Below are 20,989 nucleotides of genomic sequence, written 5' to 3'. Positions count from 1 at the left end.
GGGCTTTTCGTTGACCTTGACATCAGATCTACCTACGGACATTGTTGTTCAGAGCAATGATCATAAAGCTTTTTATTGAGTGCCTAATATGTCCCAGGCATTTTGGTAAGCACCATACAAATGTTGTCTCAATTCTGTCAACAAACATATAAAATAAATACTATTCATATCCTCATTTTAAAAGTGCGGAAACTGCCATGTGGCTCATGCCTGTAATCCCAGCACTTTGGGAGGCCAAGGCAGTGGATCACCTGAGATTATGAGTTCAAGACAGGCCTGGTCAGCATGGTGAAACCCTGTCCCTACAAAGACAAAATTTAGCTGGGCATGGTGGAGGGTGCCTGTAATCCCAGCTACTAGGGAGTCTGAGACGGGAGAATCACTTGAACCCATGAGGCAGAGGTTACAGTGAGCCAAGATTGTGCCACTGCACTCCAGTCTGGGTGACAGAGTGAGACTCCATTTCACAAAAAAAAAAAAAAAAAAAAAAAAAAAAAAAGAAATAAAAAAAGTAAGTGAACTAAGATCTAGAGAGGCAAGGAACATTTGTCAAGGTCACATGGCAAATGTCACCTGTGAATATAATTTTGGTTAATTTGGCTTCAGAAGCTACGTCTTAACCCACGAGGCTATTTTGATGAGAATGTTCTTAAAGCCATCAAGGTTATGCATTTGCGGGCTTATTTCTGTAGTGCCACTTATATAAAATGATCGCTGAGAAATCTCCCAATTTTTATTTTCATGAAACTTGAAATAAAATTAGAGACATATTTCTATTCAGTCACAAAAAGTAACTTCAATAGATTGTGTTTCCATGAAGTAATTAGAGGTCTTTGATAAATTAGCTAGTGAGCTATATTTTGTTTATTATTTTCTCTCTAAAGTTTGTTACCTCTGCTCCAATATGGTATGAGCTATTGTACACAAGAGCCTATCTGAGAATAATAGCCTAAACCATACTGGGAATACGTATATCTCATTGCATACTAGATTGATTTACGGATTGGCTGCTAGTAGTGGGCAGATGTTATTCATTCCTTCAGCTGTCCTGACACATCACTAAAAGCCTGCTGGCTTAAAACAACAGAATATTCTCTCCCACCTTTGGAGACCAAAAGTTTGAAATCAGTGTACCAGTAGGGCCACACTTCCTCCAAAGACTGTGGGAAGGAATCCTTTGCCGCTTTCAGACTCTGGTGGCTGCAGGAGTTTCCTTGGCTTGTGGCCACATTACTTCACTTCCTGCCTCCATTTTCACACGGCCACCTTCTTCTTCTTTGCGTCTTATCTTCTTCTCTGTATGCCTCTAGTAACAACACTTACCATGGGCTTTAGAGCACACTCCAGTGGTCTCATCTTGAGATCCTTAAATTAGTTACAGCTACGGAGACCTTTTCTCCTAAGTCACATCCACAGGTTTTGGGAACTAGAACATGTATGTTAGAACACATAAATATATTGTGGTGTGGTGGGGGCTATTATTTTCCAACAGCAGTGGAACATGAAATATGAAATGATCCTTAGATTTCTGTAGACTGCAGACTAGACGTTAAGTTGGACCATTAGTTGAAGTAAGGCAAACATAAAGAACGAAGTGCAGAGAGATGAAGAAAGAGAGGATATAATGTATTTTGTTGTGGACCTATTAAGACTGGAATACTAGTGTTTAGTTTGTAGCTTCCGAAAGAGGTCAGGATTGGGAAGAGAGACTTTTGTAACTCCTTATTATTCATCGAAAGTAAAGGCAGGAGACTGTTTAAGTTTGACTAAGGAGAGATAATAAGTAAGCAAAGTGGGATAAGAAAGAAATGAAAAAGAATATCACAGGGCATTGCTTTCATTTGATATGATGCATTATGGCAGAAGAGGAGCTATCAAGAGAGACTGAAAAAGAGTGTTCAGTTTGGGGCAGCCAGAAATAATGTATTATGTTAAGTACATGGATCATACAAGAGGGGAATCCAGGGAATGCAACAGAGGAAGGATGAATTCAGGAAGATGGCAAACAAACAAGTCTATTTCATAATGGTATCAGAAATCACATCTCTGTGTTGCTAACACCTCACTTCTATCTTCTTGACCCAGTGGTTATTCACTGAATATTAACTGTCAGATGGATTCTATACCTTTTAATTTCTCTCTAGCTGTTTACCTGGCTCCAAGCATGTGGACCAGAATGCAGTATAATTTTACTCTGTAGCAAACTGACCAGTATGATAAATATCTGTGGTTGTCACTGTTAGACCTGACCCATGGTCCCCGTAGACCAGAAAGTTCTGAGTGACTGATTTTCCTCTCCCTTTGTGCACATGAGGATAGTTAGTGATTCTGTCTATTAGACTAAGCAAGTAAACAACCTTGGCCCTTTGGGCCACAAGGATGACAGTGGCAGTAGGCTCAAGTTGCCTCCTGTCATTTTGTCGGCTTTTTTCTTCCCAACTATTGTTTTGTTTGGTTTTGATGAAAACACAACTTTGAATTCATAGCTTAAGAAAACTTATCTGTATGAAGCGTGCACCTAAACCTAGTATTGACAGTGTTTCTCAAACTTGTGTCATTTTATGGTCCCCCAGATGAGCCTTTTTAGATATCTTCTATTCCTCATTACCACATACCCATTAGGTTTTCATACGAAAGATACATGTGCTAGTTGGAGAAACAAAAACCATGGTAATATAAGTTTTTTTTTTTTTTTTTTTTTTTTGGTAACCTTCCCCTTCCAAAACAATGTTTTGCCCCTATAAGCAATACTTATAAGCTTCTTGCTCCCAAGAAGGCCTGGATGAGGATCTTCCTGTTAAAGTTCGTTTTAGTCCCTGCAATGGTGAATGACATTCTCGTCCTCAGAAGCATTATTTTGTTTCAAATTAAGGATCATTTTGTGTCAGGGAGAGCATATTTTACTTGCTTTTCCTCCGCTGTAGACGTGGGCACATTATTAATAAAGCTAATGAAAATTTAACTCCATAGATACTTATTGCTGAAATTAAATTTTTATCACTATTACTTATGATTTAATTTTAATCAAGTGCCACATTGCAGTGGGTACCTCCTTCAGTCCATGCCTTGACAAAATGTATTGCTCTGAAATGACCTATGTTAGTCACCTACTGAACTTAGTCACACAGAAAGGAAATTCAAAAGCATTTCCACCTCTTAATATCAATCTTTACTTTTTTAGCTGCAATCATGGAACCCCATTTGGGACTATATTCTCAGTACATTAATTGAAGATTAAGTGCTGATTTTCCACCCCATAAACTTGCTTCTTCAGAAGTATTTAGTAAATAAAAACTACTTTTTTGTGTGGTAGCTCAGGTCAAAATCTTTGGAGTTATTCTGTCAGCCTAACTCAGTCTGTACAACCAATTACCAGTAAACCCTGTGACTCTGCCTTCAAAGCAAAGCCAGAATCTTGCCACTTCTCACCCTCATCATAGCCCAAGCCACAACTGTCTCCCACCTCAATGATCATAAAGTTCTCTTTTCTGTAACCCTGATTCCATCCTTGCTCTTTACAATCTGATTGCAGCAGCAGCCAGAGACTCTGTTAAAACTGACTTTGTATCATGTCATCCTTCTGCTCACAACCATCCAATAACTCCCATCTCGTTCAGTGTAAAAGCCGAGTCCTTACCGTGGCCTCTGAGGCCCTGGGTGATAGGTCTTCACTGCATCTTCTTGCCTCCTCCTGCTTACTCGGCTCTGGCCACGTGGATCTCTTGGTTCTTTCTTGGATGGTCTAAAACCATTTCCACCTCAGGGCCTCTGTATTATTATTTAATCCTCATATGTCCTCATGGTTTGCTTCCTCACCTTCTTCTTACCCCAATTCAAATATCTGCACATTAGTGAGGTCTTCCCTGGCCACCACATTTGTAAATAGCCAAAATGAAAATAGAAACCTTTTGGGGATATCTTGTCCCTTATACTCTGCTTTATTTTTCTCTCAACATTTGAACTAACAACATGTTAAATATTTGTAAAATATTCATCTATCTCCACCCACCATAAAGTCCAGCTAGGGCACAAATTTTATCTTCTTGTTCATTTCTATATGTCTAATGTCTAGCAAACAGTAGGTGCTCAGAAGTATTTATTGAGTGCAAATCTCCAATTACATTTTCTCATGGATTCTATCTACTACTTAATTGATATGAATGAAATATTGTTTTCAATGAACTTCAATCACTCTATCATATGGGATCTAGTGTTTCCTCTCTTTTATTCAAACCCAAATAGCTGTTGCCGGGAGCTGCTGTAGTCAAAAGCTAGGAGAGTGAGGAAACCAGACAAGGTCTCTGCCCTGTAGCTTACAGTCTTTTGTTCCGTTTGCCTCTGTCCCTCTTGTATTTTATTACCATTTTTAGTCATTAAGTCTCAGTGTATGTACATCTAATTATCTCATATGGACTAATATCCCAGCATAAATAAAAATGTGAATTTTCTTATTAAATATTACTTAGTAAACATGTTATATTCAAATGGTCAGTAATGACTATTTTGTTTTATAATAATATATCCCTATTTGACATGATAAAATGCACTGGATTATGGAGTAAACATGCACTTGCGTAACTGGGGTCAATTGTGTTTTTCAAGCACTGTTAACTAACCTTTCGAAACTTAAACACTGAAGTGGTAAAGATTCAGATCAGAGTAATATTTTTATCTGCTCTTGCTATTTTTTTCTGATACCTAAACACAGAGAATCATTGCCTGAGCCTAGGGTTTTCAGAAGTATGATTTATTGAAAACACAAGCATACGAATTACTCACTTTTCTATTAAATATAGAGCTTGATTATAAGTGTACAGGCAATGTCTTCGTTTTTTATTTTTGGTACTATGATATAAGTATTACAAGTAAAGTTTCCAGGTTAAGTGAATTTTTCTTTCAAGTCAACTGTTTCTGTATAATTTTCTCTGAAATCATGAGACAATAGATCATATATGAAATGCATAGAAGATTAATATCCAAAAAAGTCAGGTAGCGTTCCACCTTCACTCAGTCCACCACAACCCACTATATGTGGCCCAGTTTCTTGTGTCTCGTGTCTTCTTGTGAGTGTGAATCAAATTCCCAATTGTACAAGCAGTTATTCATTTTATTTCTGCAAAGCAAATGTGGAACATAATAGAAAGTATAGTTGGCACTACTTCCAGAGGTACCTGTCCATTACTGGATTTCTGTAACAGTAAAACAGTGGTTTTCATATTTGCATTGAATATCTGGGTTAAATCTGCCTTTCCATAACACTTCCATACATAACATCACAGTGTTCACTGTGATGCTTATTTTCTTGCTATTATAATCATACAGCTTCTTTGTCTCTTCTTTTACTCTTAAAACAAAATAAGAAGCAAATATTAAGTAATTGAAAGTATCCCTGAACAAATGGTATCACCTATAATAATCTGCCATAATAAAAAGGGATTTTTAGACAAATAAAAATTGTATTTTAAAAATATGCTATTTGAGAGAAACATCCCACCAAGAATTTAACAAATATATTTATTCTCAGAAAACTTAAACATGTTAAAGTACAATCACAAGATGATATAATCATTTACATAGAAATTACTGCATTCATTTAGAAAGCCCCAAGCAAGAAAATATAAAAATTAATTAGACCCACACTAATTTGTTTCTATTGTTTTATATGCACATCTTATTTTGCCCAAATCTGGTCATTTAATATAGTAAATGTACTGTTTAAATGTTACAGTCTGGGGGCTAAGAAACCTGAATTACTTCTCTAAAGGTTCTTTTCATGTTGACAGCATAATACAAAAAATGATCCTATTGGTATAATTGATGTAATTAATTTTTAAAGCATTAAAGATTTAAAATTACTCAAGTAAAATAACACAAGAAATGCACTTCATTTTCCCAGAGTTAAGTCCTGTATTCCTGATTGTAATTTTGTGTTGAATTTAGAAATGATAACTTACCTTGTTAATTACCTCTCCAATGACCACCGATTTGGCTAACCTTAAACGCGATATTAATTACCTGATCTAATATCTTGCAGGTGCATATTATTAAAGAAGGCTATCACCGTGCTCTACCTTATCTTTTCTGTAGCAAGTATCTTACTATTTCGTGTGATATTAAAATGGAGATTTTGCAGTTTTGAAGTTTGTGTCTGAGCAAATATTAATAATGACATGCTGCTAGAAGCTCTCATGAAATGCACACAAATTGTGACTGCTAATCTTTCTGAGATATTACACCACAAGCAGCAAGGCAGATATTGTCTATTTCTTCATTTTAAGGCACGTTTAAAGGATGTATGTCAGTTTTACTGGGAACTGCCCTTGTTTAGGCTCCAGATCAAAGAAAACCTGTTCTCATCCCTAGGTCATTAGGAAAGATTGCTAGAGAGAGTTAAATGTGAATGAGGAGTCAATGTTTGAGCCAGGACTATAGAGATATTTCAAATGTTAAAAAAAAAATGATTTAGAAGATGTAGGATTTGAGACCAGAAGTTTTAAAAATATTAAGTGAAGAGAAATTTATTGGTATGACAGATTAGTTAGTAGGAAATAAAAGGAAAACGTAAGCAATAACTGAAAGTAAACAAAAATAGCTCAAATATATGTACAATTGATTTCATGTAACCTTCTTGATGAACTACGTACTAGAATTAATTTGGGGAAGTTTTCAAATAATGCATAAACATGAACAGAGGCTGACTGGGTCAATGCATACATATACTCAGATACATATGAGTCAGATTATTTGGGGGAAAAAACATCCAAAGAGATGACACAACAATGATTAAAAAAAAAAAATGCATAGCCAGGATTTGGAGTCTTAGTGGGAACCACCTGGGCAGTCTGGGATGAAGGTTAAAGGGCTTATTTCACTCTTCTTTTAGTCTTATCTAAACTTTACTGAAAAGGACATTTACAGTGATATTGGAGGCCAATCCCTTTTATCCCTTTGAACCACTTGAACAGTGGCTCTAACTTCTAGAATCATTCTTAGTGTAGTGATGACACTGGAGATCATGGGTCCCCTGCACAGTGGCCACGGGGTTGGCTGCAGCACTTTTTATCAGCCAGGGGGTCCAGCTGAGGATCAGAGACAGCGTTCCAGAAACCAATACCCAGGGCCACGCATCACGGGCGAAGGCATAACCCTTTGCAGTTACCTACCGAGGTCTTCCTCAGAGCCATCCGCTGAAGCTGGGTGCTCTCTGCATCTCATTGTTCCAAATACTTGCTCTATTAATAGCATCTAGTGTAGCTCTTTGTTGGAACAAGTTATTGTGAAGCATCTAAAGTAGTATGAAATTGATGAATAAAAATTTTCCAGGTTTTGAATTTTATTCCCTATAATGCTAAATAAGAGAGATGCTAGCTCCCCTAAGATTACAGAGTGGGATAGGGGTATCCGGAAAAGCTATAGATAGGGTTTTCAATGAAAGATATTTAACTACAATTAAATAGATACATTGGTCAGGGAATGGCAAGGCAGACTATACTGTAACCGAAGCTATGTGCATCATCTTCACCTCACCTCACCCTTGGGACCTGCTTGGCATGTGATGTAATCACCTTCTTAGCCCCAGTATCTTATTTGTTTAAATGTAGGGATCAGAATCAGGTGATAAGTTTAGCTCAACTTGTTAAGATTTTATAATCCTGTTTCCTAGATTATGATCCTATGATCTTATCATGACTACCAAATAGTTTCTGCCTTTAAAGAATTACCATCTAGTTAGGGAACAAAATTAATACAGTAATCAAGAACTACACTGGATGGCAAATACATTTAGAACAATGAAAATATCAATGTTAATTGACGTAAACTTGAAGATGTCAGAATCGGGAAAGTTGAGCTGAGGAGAGGGCAGAGGAACGGACACAGGAAGGTTTTTGAAGAGAATGTTAGAACTCGGAGGAAACAAGCCAGATTACAAATAAACTGAAATAAAGGAGTTTAGATTTTAGGAAGCAACCTAAAAGAGAAGTTTCTTAGAGAAAAAGTAACACATGGAATGCGATATTTAAAAAATAGTAGTCTGACAGTGGCCAAGGATTTATTCATTCAACAAATATTTATTGGATGCAAATTATGTATCATGCACCCTGCCAAGCACTGGAAATTCAAATATGAAACAAGCAGACACCCATTTTTCACCATAAGGAAGGCCCGCAGCCCAGCAGCGATGAGGAGAGATGTAATAACCCTGTATTTTGGAATGGCACCTAACCTAGCCTGGAAGGCAGAGTAAGAGAAGGCTTCCAGGAGTTAGTGATCTTTGCTTTGAAAGCAGAAAAGTTGGAATCAGTCAAGAAAGGCAGGTGATGTGCATAGGATGGTTGATGCGGGAGTGTTCTAGAGAGAACAACCATAAATGATACATTTCCAAGGAGAAAGGGAGTCAGTGCAGGAAGATAAACTAGAGCACTATTATAATTATTCAAGCCTGGGCAGATAATAGTCTAGGGCAAACTGGTAGCAATACAAAGCAAAAGTAAGATACAAATATGAGAGGTATTTCATTATAATAATAGGTTCCAAATATACAGTCAGATACTAAAATTTAAGTAGTTGAAATGTAAATTTCATAATTTTGTTATCCAAATATACCAGTAAAAGACATGCAAAATGCCTTTTCTTTTGCCTTTACTTAGTTAATTATTATTATTTGTTTTAAAGACACAGTCTTGCTATGTTGCCCAGGCTCCTCTCAAGCTCCTGGTCTAAAGTGATCCTCCCTCTTCAGTCTCCCGGGTAGCTAGGATTACAGGTGCAAGTCACTGAGCCTAGCTTTGCCTTTATTTTAATATGCACACCAGGATGAATTGTAGATTATACAATTCTTGCCATCTTGAAGATACAGAAAAAGCTTTTAATTTGGGCCACTGAATGGGTAGAATTTTAGAAATATAATATCCAAATTACTTTGTTAACTTATATCTTAGGTCGTTGTTGAAATGCCATTTGCCAGAGTTGGAAAGTTCATTATGGTTTTCTGTATATTTATCTCTTAGGTAATTATTTGAAATCACTGATTTCACTTTTGTTATACTTTGCCTTTCTCATGTCCATGTAGCAGATATAATACAGTTGGCCCTCAGTATCTGCAAGTTCCTCATCCCTGCAGTTAATCAACTATGGGCCAAAAATATTGCAAAAAAATAAAATAAAATAACCACAATAAAAATATTTCCAATTTTAAAACAATACATATGATAATTATTTACATAGCATTTACACTGTATTTGACATTATAAATAATCCAGAGATAACTTAAAGTATACAGGATGATGTGCATAGGTTTTATAAAAGGGACTTACATAGGGTATGGATTTTGGTATGCAGGGGAGGGTTCTGTAACCAGTTCCCCTGAGGACACTGTGGGGCAACTATATACGTAAATGGGTCCTTTCACATCCTGGGATGAATGCCCAAGTAAAATGTCCTGGATCTTATACATGCCTCTGTTATCTATGTATCAAATGACTACTTCCTAAATCTGGAAAAAGTTTAGTTTAACTCATGAGTTAAAAAAAAAAAAGTTCATTTATGGACTTCTGCAGTGAGTTCAAAAACAAAGAAGTTAATTTTAAAAGCTCATTATATTGAGTTAACAGTGAATTAAAAAAATCCAATGAAATTAATTTTAGAGCCATTTAATTTAGTTCAGGAAAGAGTGAGACTCTTTTATTAACTTAATTATTTTGGAATTCACTGTTTTAAAGTCCAATAAATGTTATGTATTTTATTTCCAATTAACTTCATTGTGCTTGGAATCATATTTACTTTCTCCATGTGGCTAAATTTCACCTCTCATTTTGCATATAGGCCGACTGTTCACAAACGGGCTTGTCTCCCTTTATTAGATATAAGTATATTGCATCTTGAAAGTGACAGCAGAAACCGAATTTAGCATTTTGTTGACTATTACTTTAGTCACCAGAATTGACTTATTCTTGTACAACAGAAGGGTAGCAAACCAGCAATTTTCTAACTGTGCCTTTTGTCAACGATATAAACTACTATGTGTTCTTTATCAGTGATACTCTACCTGATCCATTTGCCAAAGTATAGACATTAGTGTAAAATAAAAAATTTAGGAAATTGGGTTGTACAAAGGGAGTCATATGTCAGTCCTTTTAATCAGATTTTAACAAATGAAACTCTAAATGAGACACAATAATTTGATCTGTAGACAATTGTGTTTAACTTTGAATTGTATATAATCCAAAAGAGAGTTTCTACCTTTACTTTTAGAGAAATTTTGGAGAGGATTAAAAGGAACTGCTAAGTGCCTCAGAATGTGCAGATCTTAAATGTTACATTTTCCCATTTCCCATTTCTTCATCTGTTATATTAAAATGAGGGGAGAATTCTCTATACTATGTCCAGTGGAAAAAAAAATCTGTTAGCTGACATTTATTCAAAGATTAGCTAAACCTCAAAATCCACATATTATTTTCTTATTTTTGGTCACGTGTTATGTTGTGTCATGTTGTTTTGGGTGAGCAATCGTCTGAAAAAACTCAACATCTTTTATCTGCTGATTTGACTTCTGTGTAAAATGAAAAAAAAATAAAGTTTTACCTCCCTGGTTGAGGCTGAGAATGGAGCTGTCAGACAGGAAGCCTGGTTAGGGCAGCAGCCATGGAAAACCTCCACTAATTGGCTGACATTCAGAGCTTGAGGATCAGCAGCTGTTGAAGCAAATTTAGTCTGGATATAAGGCAGATTTTCACTTATTTCAATTAATTACCACACACATCAAAACTTCTTCTAAAAAATTCTCAAATGAATACCTATAAGGAAGAAAGAATGCTTAGGTATGCACAGACTTTTACTTACTCTTTCAGAGCTTTCAAGATATGACCAACTTGATTTTACTCAACTAGAAACATGACCTTTTGTAGAAGTATGGAAATAACGTATCTGTACATCAAAAAGAATTTCAATTTGATTCAAAGGACCAATTGCTAATGGTGAAATATAGGTATTGTAAAGCATGTCAAGTATGCGGACAATTGCATGCATTTAGTGTATATGTCTCTGTATGTGGAAATAATGCTACTATAAAACAATGGAAAATTGTCACTGCTGCATGCTTATAATAGCTATAAAGCATACAGCATGCATATTGCAATATCTGTGCACTTTACAAAAAGTTCTTTATCTGGAAGTAATGTAATTCTGCATGATGCAGTGCTCTAATTAGAATAGTGTTTTATTGGACAGAAAATAGGCCACCCAAACCTACACACTGGAACTGGTGACTACAGAATGTGTGATGTGTATCACATGTGCCTAAAATGTATATGCTTTTTCATTTTACTCTAACACTGTTCTTTGTATATATTTCTTTGTAGATATGAATTAAAGGCACTCACTTATTGTGTGCCTAACAGATGCTTTGAAAGAATATGAGAGGGACATGTTAATGAAATACAAAAACATTTGTATGTACAAAGTTTAGTTTAAGAAAATGTGACTACATTATTATTGCAATTAGGTCATTATTTACTGTTGCAATTCATAAATCAACCTACATCACATTCTTGTCCAGGCTACCTTTGTGGATTACAAAATAGCTTTATATCATGAAGGGATGAAGAAAATGAATTCCATAATATATGTAAATAAAACACTCAGGGTGTATATGTATGTTACCATATATTTTAGGCAAAGAAAAACAGAACACTCAAACATTTACCCATATAATCCAGTATATCTTTGTTCTCTGTTTGAATCCCAGAAAATTCTAAATTACTTCAGTAAGGGAGAAAATTAGGATATTAACAATTACCCCCACCCCCCAAAATTTTTCTCTTCATAACACTTTTACTATAGCCCATTAAACATTTTTAAATTTTAATATTATACGGCATTTTGGACATACAAAAAATAAAGTGCGGTGATACTCATATACCTATTTCTCTGCTTAGAAAATCAAATTTTGCCAATAATTCTATCCCCTTTTGAACCCCTTCTATTCATTTCCTCTATTCTCCACCATGGAACTGAATTAGTTACTATAAAAACATTTAAATGACTAAATTTCATTTTCTTTGAAAATAATGATCTAATTAGCTCCATTAAATGGCTAATAAGAAATCTAGATATTTTCAAATAAGCAAAGTTGAACCATCTTAGTTCCAGAATGTTTTGCTTATACAACTACAACGCAGTAGAAGTCTAACAAAACTCAGCCTCCGGCAATTATTTGTTTATTTATTTATTTTGAGAAGGGAAAGGAGGGGAGAAATATCCCAAGGGTTGCCTGAATTACCTAGGAATATGCTTTCAGTTCCCTCCTCTCAAGTCTTCACAGGGGGGTTTTTGCAAGTGTAGTTCTTTGAAACAATGTTTAGCTAATGACTCCAGAGGACTACTCAGAACCATTGAAGAGCACCTCAAAAACAGATGCTAAATGGACTTTTGTCAGGTTCTACTAGCAGAGCCATCAGCAGCACATCAAGTTGGAATAAATTGAATTGAGATCAACAAAGGAGCATGCTGTTTACGGATGGTATCAAATCAACTTTCCCTTCCCGCTGGAATTCAGAGACAGCATATCATAGGATAGTGAGTATTCCTGGAAATCCAGTGCATTTCCTAAGCTAAAGGAGTGTTTAAGCATTACACGGTGCAGGTTTTATTCCTTTTAAAATTTTATTACTTGAATATAACACAATTATTGTTTTGGTGGATTAATCCTCATCATGATCTCATAATTTGCATTGCCTAAACCAATAATTTATGTTCTATTAAACAAATCTATAAACAGAGATGTTTTTCTTGGGGGTGGTGGTGATGAAACGTGAGCATCTGGCAACCACACCTTGATTCATTTTAGCCCCTAGAGTCGTGGTATGGCGCATTAATTTCTCAGTTTGTAATTTACCAGCTGCATTTAATGGAACCAATTTTCATTACATCTGTTCTATGGTTCAAAGAGCTCTTTTAGTTGCCAAAGGGGGCCAACGTCACACAGATTCTGAGAGGGGATAATATGCTGTTTCTTGAAGTATTAGATAACCAAGGATGATTCCTAGTTTTACAGCAAACAAATTATTTTGACAGTTTTATATTCATGGCTTAGCCACTGGTAGATTTCAAATTAAAAGTATAGTATGCCCTTTTCCCAGGAATCACGTATTGATTTTCATGTCATTTTCTTCATAATACCCACTGATTGCCTGTCTTTACAATCAGTGGTAGATTTATTGTTTACTAGTTAAAGGAAACATAATTATGCTTAAGTAAATCCTCTTTGTAAATTGCAGGTGGTTAGAAGATGGGTATTTCTTAGGCAAATATGGAATTTATAAATAGTTCTTACATTTGTTATAGTAAGCATTATTTATGGCCAAGGAAAGGTCATAGCTCTTCACAGTGTATAATGGGAACATTTTTAATAGTAGAAATGGTTTTGCTTGGGCAACTTTACATTCTTGGTGTGTAATTTTAATCTGGTAAAAATATGTCACTGTTGTGTAATTCCAACTGTAGGATTCCAGTTGAAAGCAACTTTCAATGCAAAGGGTTTTCTCATGGGCAGGAGAGAAATTTGAAATGTTCTACAGTGCTTTGAAGTTCTAAAGCTTCAGCTGGGAGAATTATAAAGCATTAAACCTGAAAAGTTTTCACCTGATGGTCATGAAATAGCATGCCAATATGAAAACTGACTGTTTTACTTCCTCGGGCAATCTTTTTTTCCTTTTCAAGAGTTTCAAAAATATCATGGATCATGTTACATTGAGAAGATCATCTTAGAAATACTTTATTCTTTTGAAATCATTAAAGTGCATAACATAATTGTGTTTACACATGAAGTTTCAATGACATAATCTGTTGGTACTGGAGTTTCACCGCAGTTGGAGAAGTCAGGTTTGTACCAAAATTAGAGGTAACTTTACATTTTGTAACCACGTTCAAATTATCATTTTTATACCTAAGAGAAAAATAAGCAGTTTGCCACTATTAAATCCAAATATATAGCTGTGTGTTACAACTTACAGCTTACCTAACAAATTTACATGCATCTCACTTGAGTCTCATGACAAGTTGAATGACCTGGTCCATGTCACAACGGGAGAAGGGATGAAAATCAAACTCAAGATTTGTTACCCCAAATAAAAAATCTTTTATCTCTAAACTATCCTCTGTTATTACTGACTTATGGTTAGGTTATAATTTCAAATTGTTTAATTCTAGCATTGGGAAACACAGGTAAGGCAATATGAATAATTTTCAAACACAATAATTTGGCATTACAAGAATATATTCCTTCCATAAAGCTGAAAAATATAATTATGACAACTAGTATTACTAAAGACTATTTACTGGCCCCTGAAAATCCAGCAGGCTTTAACAGTATGGCTACACAAAATGTTGATGACAAAGCCACTGCTTCCTAGGAAACCAGATAAAAAGAAGACATTAGGCATTATTTCAGGGTTGTGCTTAGGCAATGCTTGATATCATGTCTAGCTCTCAATAGACACAGAGGCATATTCTAAAGTCAAAATCATTTGTTCATCCACAAAAAAACCCCACTTATTGTGTTTCTCTAATCACCAAGTGTTGCATTTATCTGAGTAAATAGATATCAATAGGATCTGGGGTCTGTCACCAAATGCAAGTCTAGGAAGAAATATCAATTGTCTCATGTATAGTACAATGTTTAATAAATTCAAATAAGCAAAAACAAAAACACCAATATGAGACAATTTAATCACTGTTAAATGACTATAATTTTAGTGACTATGAAGACACTTTCATAAACCAATTAAAATATGTATGGAATGTCTACTATAAATTAAGTGTAGGTGCTGAATGATAGAGATGTTATATAGCAATTTGCGATAAGATCCTTGCCCTTAAAGAATTTACTTCTACTTGGGAGAATGAAGTAAGCAAATTTATGACCTGATTAACATCGTAGTGGGATTGAACCGTTTCTATAAAAATTACAATATAATCATGTACACTTTTTAATGTTTCAGACATAGAACATGTCTTCATGTAGAACTTTAATAAGAACTCAATGTCAACTATATGTTAAAGTGTATCCTACATATAATTTAAAATAAGAACTCTAGAACTCTATATGTAATCATTTTAAGATGCATGCTTTTCAAATTCTAGCACTTTTGAAATTTGGATTTATCTTACAAATGGCAGCATCTGAGTATTGTGTCATAGTTTGAATGACAGTTATTATTTTTCTTAGGGATACACAAAATAATAGAGCATCATTAAATCAATGATAATTTAGATGTGATAAAATAAGAGTATATAATATAAAAATATACCCCAGGTCACCTAATGTAGGATGAATGTATAATTTTAACTATTTGTAAAATTACACATATAGTATTAAAATACTTATCACCTGCTTTTATCACTCTGCTGACCACTTTGTAGACCCCATTTTACTTAACCTTCCAAAAATTTCTACAAAACTAATCTTGTTGTTGCTTTATAGATAAGGAAACTGAGGTCAGAGAGCTTAAATTACTTGCCCAAGATTATAGAGGAGACAGGATATATTAAAACTCATGGGTTTTGTTTTTTTTCTATTTAAAATAAAATATTTCAACACATCATCCATAATGAGATGGTTAATTTCATGATTTATTTACCTTCTTAAAATTTAGAACTTTTTGGAAACGATTTAGATGATATAGGTCTCTTTAAAAAGGTTTTTAAGGTGAGTGTGAAATCCTACTTTCTTTTTCTATATCTCATGGAATTTCTTCCAGTAGGCAGGAATACTCAAAATCACCCCACTGACTTCTGATCTCATGAACTTCAGTTACAATAGAGCTGAAAGGTCCTCACAAATCCTCTACTCCACCACCATTAAAGAGCTGATGCTCAACATGTTTCCATCAAGGTGAACAATGGTTCCAGTCACGGCTGGAGCCCTGCCTGAACTCTGCTTATGGGTGCTGCTGTATTTCACGTGCACGTGGATTGGCACTGGAGTGGGTTATCTCAACTGTCTTTCAAGAAAGAGGTCTTTGGTCAGTACTTGTCACCAATGAAACAATGCTGTTGCTCCTTCTCATTCAAAATTACATTTACAACAACAGTGTATATGGATACTGCCTTTGTTTCTTTTGTCTTCTAATTCCTCCTTAGTTCCTTCAAACCAACAAAGCCGCACAGCATTCATCCTGCAAAACAACACCAAGAAAGAAAAAAAAAATTCCTTTTAGTCTCCTTGTCCGTCTCTCATAGCCATAGCCATGGTTCTTCCAGCCACTATTCAATCTGGCTTCTTGTCCCAGAGTTTTGCGTGGACCTGATGGATTCCCAGTATATAAGATGCTAGACTAGGACCTTTATGAAAAACTTATCCTAGGAAATCTCCCTTCCACCCCTTCATTTTACCATAAATTTTCATTCAAAACTCTATTTAAAACCATTTATAACAGTTCTTGTTTACACCAAAAGTGCCTCCTACAACCTGCCTTTTCATACAGTAACCCTAATTCTTGTTATGCAAAACCCAGAGATGCAAGGCACAGAGTCTACCACAGTACTCAAATGGCACTTGACAGTGTGTTGACATGCTTTGAGTACTTCACCCTTCATTGAGAAGTCAGGTCAATTATAAGGTCATTAGCACCAACATTGCAAAATAAACAGAAAAGCAAGCCCACCTGTGCCCCAAGCACCCTGGACACACATATGCCATTGCCTTTGTAGACATAGACAGAAGCAGCCTGAGGAGTCAGGGAGATAAGATACATCACAGAGAATGGAAAGGCAAGGGCCATCACTCGGACAGGCAAAGGGAGAGGACAGCTGAAGAGCAGGAGGGGAACCTGGGAGCTCGTGGCACTCATTGCACTGACCCACTTTTCAGTGGGCTTTTGTTCTTTTTTTCCTAGTTTCCATTAGGCTTGCCTGGTTTCGTTGAGCATCAGAACTGTGATCCCTTACTAATTTGCTTTGCTGAGGTAAAGCTACCTGTATGATTGGAGCCAAAGCAGGAAGCCAGATGCTAGCACACTGATTGCACCTGTCTCCAGCCAGCCCTGCACATTTATCTGTAGAGAAGACCTAGAAATGCCACACACACACATAAGGAGAAACTTTGACCATATGCTTAAATCTGCACAAATCACTATAGAATATTTTTCCTCCTTTGTAATAAGCCTCCTCAAGATTTGCTGAAGGACAAAAGAATACAGATATTGACCTGTATATATCCACTCTCATGCTGCTAATAAAGACATACCCAAGACTGGGTCATTTATAAAGGAAAGAGGTTTAATTGACTCATGGTTCAGCATGGCTGAGGAGGCCTCAGGAAACTTAGAATCATGGCAGAAGGGGAAGCAAACACATCCTTCTTCACCTGACGGCAGGAAGGAGAAGTGCTAAGCAAAATGGGGGAAAGCCCCTTATAAAACCATCAGATCTCGTGAGAACTCACTATCATGAGAACAGTATGAGAGTAACTGCCCCCATGATTCAGTTACCTCCCACCGGGTCCCTCCCATGACACATGGGGGTTGTGGAAACTACAATTCAAGATGGGATTTGGGTGGGGACACAGCCAAGCCATATCAGACCCCTTTACCTCTACCTTAAATATATATATTTAGTATATTTTAAAATATATTTCTACCTATAACATATACATCCCCATATTCTTTTAAATCATTATGATGTGAGGGAACTTTTCTAGAAACTAGAAAACAATGCTGCAGTTCAACCACCTAAGGAAACCCCAAAACAACAAAAGTAACTTTTCACCCTAGTCTCCAGAGAATTTAGTTTGCCTCCTAAACAAAAACCAGCAAGATAATTCATCTAATCCCTCTTCACATCAGAAGACAAGGTAGAACACCACTCTGAAGTAACTGCATGAATATGAACAGAGAGAAGTTCTGCTTATGCATTTTTAGCACCATTCTTAGAGCAGCCTGAAGTTTTCCCTAGTATGAGCAAGATCAATCCTGGGGCTGCAGGGGAGCCTCCCTCTGGGCTTTAAGTTGGTCATTTTATTCATAATGAAGTGGGGTCCATATTGTCAGCTTTCTAACCTGTCAGTTTGGGTGCAAGAAATGTAGTTCCTTCTCGCGAAAAAGCAGAGAGAGAAAAAAGCAAATCACAATCCTCTGAGTCTTCTAATGTCTTGGCCTTTTTCATTACAAGGAATCTATAGAAGAAAGGAGACTCTAGAAGTTTCTAAACATTTGGCAGGACACTCATGGGCTGGGTTGTTTGTTTGTTGGTTTGTTTGTTTGGTTTTTTTTTTTTTTGATCACTATGTATGGTAAGCTAATGATTACATTTATATTTTTTCCAGGAGTAAAAATACATAAATTAACAGGAGAAATATTCTCTTAAACTATTTTTCTACGGTAATTTTAAACAAGATACAATGTCCCAAAAGGAGCAATGCTTGGAGACTGGTATTCAGGTTTAATAATTCCTTTTGTTTGATTTTAAGACCCAGGAACACAAGCTAAGACAATGGGGTTTTTCAAATGATTTTGAAATGCACAAGTGTCATAAAAGGAACAAATGGAAATGCATAATAAGCAACAAACTGTAGGAATCTGAAACAGAAAGGAAAAGCATCAGTTTCATGATTAGTTGGTTTAAGGCTGTAATTGTTCCAGGGAACAATGGAATCCTAGAACTGCCCTTTTGAAAGGTAACTACATTGTCTTGTTTAAAGGATTCTGAATATTTTGTAGCCCTTGATGTTGATTTCTAAGACAGTACTCAAATTCTGCCTCCCAATATCTTATATAATATTAGTATTTTTATAGCTAATAATTAATGTTGAGTTATGTTAAGTAAGTGTTCATATAAAAACTAGAGCACTTTCGCTAATATTCTAGAATAATGGAGAAAAAAATTTTAGAATCTTCAGGGCATGACTCATGAGAGAATATTTCCCTTGACAGCATTATACTGTAACACAGTATATTTACCTTGCGATAAGATGTTTTAATTCATTCAACTTACTGCAATTAAACCTGTTGTATGCACGGTACTATTTTAGGTACTGCACATTATGCAAAAGAATTATGAAACATGACACCTGCTCTTAAGTAACTGACCGCCTGCTCAGTAGAAAAAAATCATATATAGGAAGCATTTAATATAACACAGTAAATCTTAGATTGTCTGTAATGTACTATAAAAAATGTTTAAATGGGAGTCAGAAGCTAAAGTTTGTTAGTCCCAGCTCCACTACAACTCTGTAAATAACATACATTCTCTTGGACTCGGTTTAATTATTGGTAAAATGAAGAAAATGGATTTGAATGATAGGTAAATGTCCTTCAGTGATGGCATTTTAAAAATGCCAAAAACCAAAGTATCTAAAAATTCGCATAAAAAGGAGAAAAAGATGAATTCAAAAAAAGAGGACATCAACTGGGGCTGGGATGCTGGAGAGGACTTTATGGAAGAAGGGAGTCAATCTGACTTCTTGGAACAGTGGCGTTCATATTATTGCATCCTTTTTCACTGACTCACTGATCAGGTGCCCTTGTAGCAGGCGAAGTGGCTGCTGCAATATCCAGAGAGTTGAAGGTGTTTCTAAAAGCTTAAGTAGAAAGTAATTAAAGATGAAAGGTTTTCATGTTTTTAAAAAAGGTGTCCATCTTAGTACTTTGCTTTATTTCCATGACATCATCAAAAGGTGTATGTAAAAACTGACAATGTTAGGTAAAGATAGGCTGATAGACAACATGTGGAGAAATGTCAGGGCAGAAACACATTTATACTACTAAAAAATATTGTTATTATAAAGTTTATTCATGTGTGTGCTCATTTCTTTAAGCCTCTTCTTATCATTTTTATTTAATGTTTTGTTTTTTGTTTTTTGGTTTTTTTTGTCATGAGTTCCCCAGTATATATTATTCTTACTATATAAGTACAATGTCTTGGAAAATTTCTACGACGTTCTAACCATCAAAACACTGTGTGATAAACTACCATCCAAAGTGGATGAAGGGTTATACATACTAGTGGACAGGTAGAGCTAACAGTGTATTTCTTTGCTCCAAAAGACTAGCCTAAATACTAAGAAACTTTGACAAAGTAGTCAGCCCCACCAACCGGTGTGACTGTGGCCAAGACATCTCATGATTTCTTGGGCAAGTCCCTCAAGTCATGACTGGAGCACTTGGTAACTTTATGTTGTTCTTACCATCCTCCTTGAGGCTCAATGACCTCAGTATCTGGGAGAGAAAGCTTTAAAAAGGCTGCCATCAACAAGTGTCCAGCATCTCCCAAGAACTTATTATTATCCTAGAGATAAACTTCCCTACTTTCTTTAGTCTTTTTACCTTCATAGTACTAAAGTGGGGGATATAGTCAAGACACCTGAGGAAATGCATTGCCTAAAAGAGTATCAGTTTAAACACACACGCTTGGAAAACCCAAACATACAGGAATAAATATAAGACCTTAGACATACATATATTTTAAAATATTAATAACCATTTCTACCTTATCAAGAATATTTTATCAAAAATCCAAGGACTATCAGTAGATTTAATACTTCAGTTGATATCTCCAATTCTTTGAGAAACATTGCATTATGCTCTGCGAAGACAAGGGTGTTTCAAGTATGAAGATATTGTTTTTTGTTTGTTTGTTTTTTTGGGACAGAGTCTCGCCCTGTCGCCCAGGCTGGAGTGCAGTGGCGCGATCTCGGCTCACTGCAAGCTCCGCCTCCCGGGTTCCCGCCATTCTCCTGCCTCAGCCTCCCGAGTAGCTGGGACCACAGGCGCCGCCACCTCGCCCGGCTAATTTTTTGTATTTTTAATAGAGACGGGGTTTCACCATGTTAGCCAGGATGGTCGCGATCTCCTGACCTCGTGATCCACCTGCCTCGGCCTCCCAAAGTGCTGGGATTACAGGCGTGAGCCACTGCACCTGGCGAAGGTATTCTTTAATATAATCCATTCTCGGCCGGGCGCGGTGGCTCAAGCCTGTAATCCCAGCACTTTGGGAG

The sequence above is a fragment of the Piliocolobus tephrosceles genome, chromosome 3 (genome assembly GCF_002776525.5).
Source record: "Piliocolobus tephrosceles isolate RC106 chromosome 3, ASM277652v3, whole genome shotgun sequence".
Lineage (NCBI taxonomy): Eukaryota > Metazoa > Chordata > Mammalia > Primates > Cercopithecidae > Piliocolobus > Piliocolobus tephrosceles.
The sequence above is the reverse complement of the archived record's forward strand: the minus strand, read 5'-3'. Positions refer to the sequence as shown.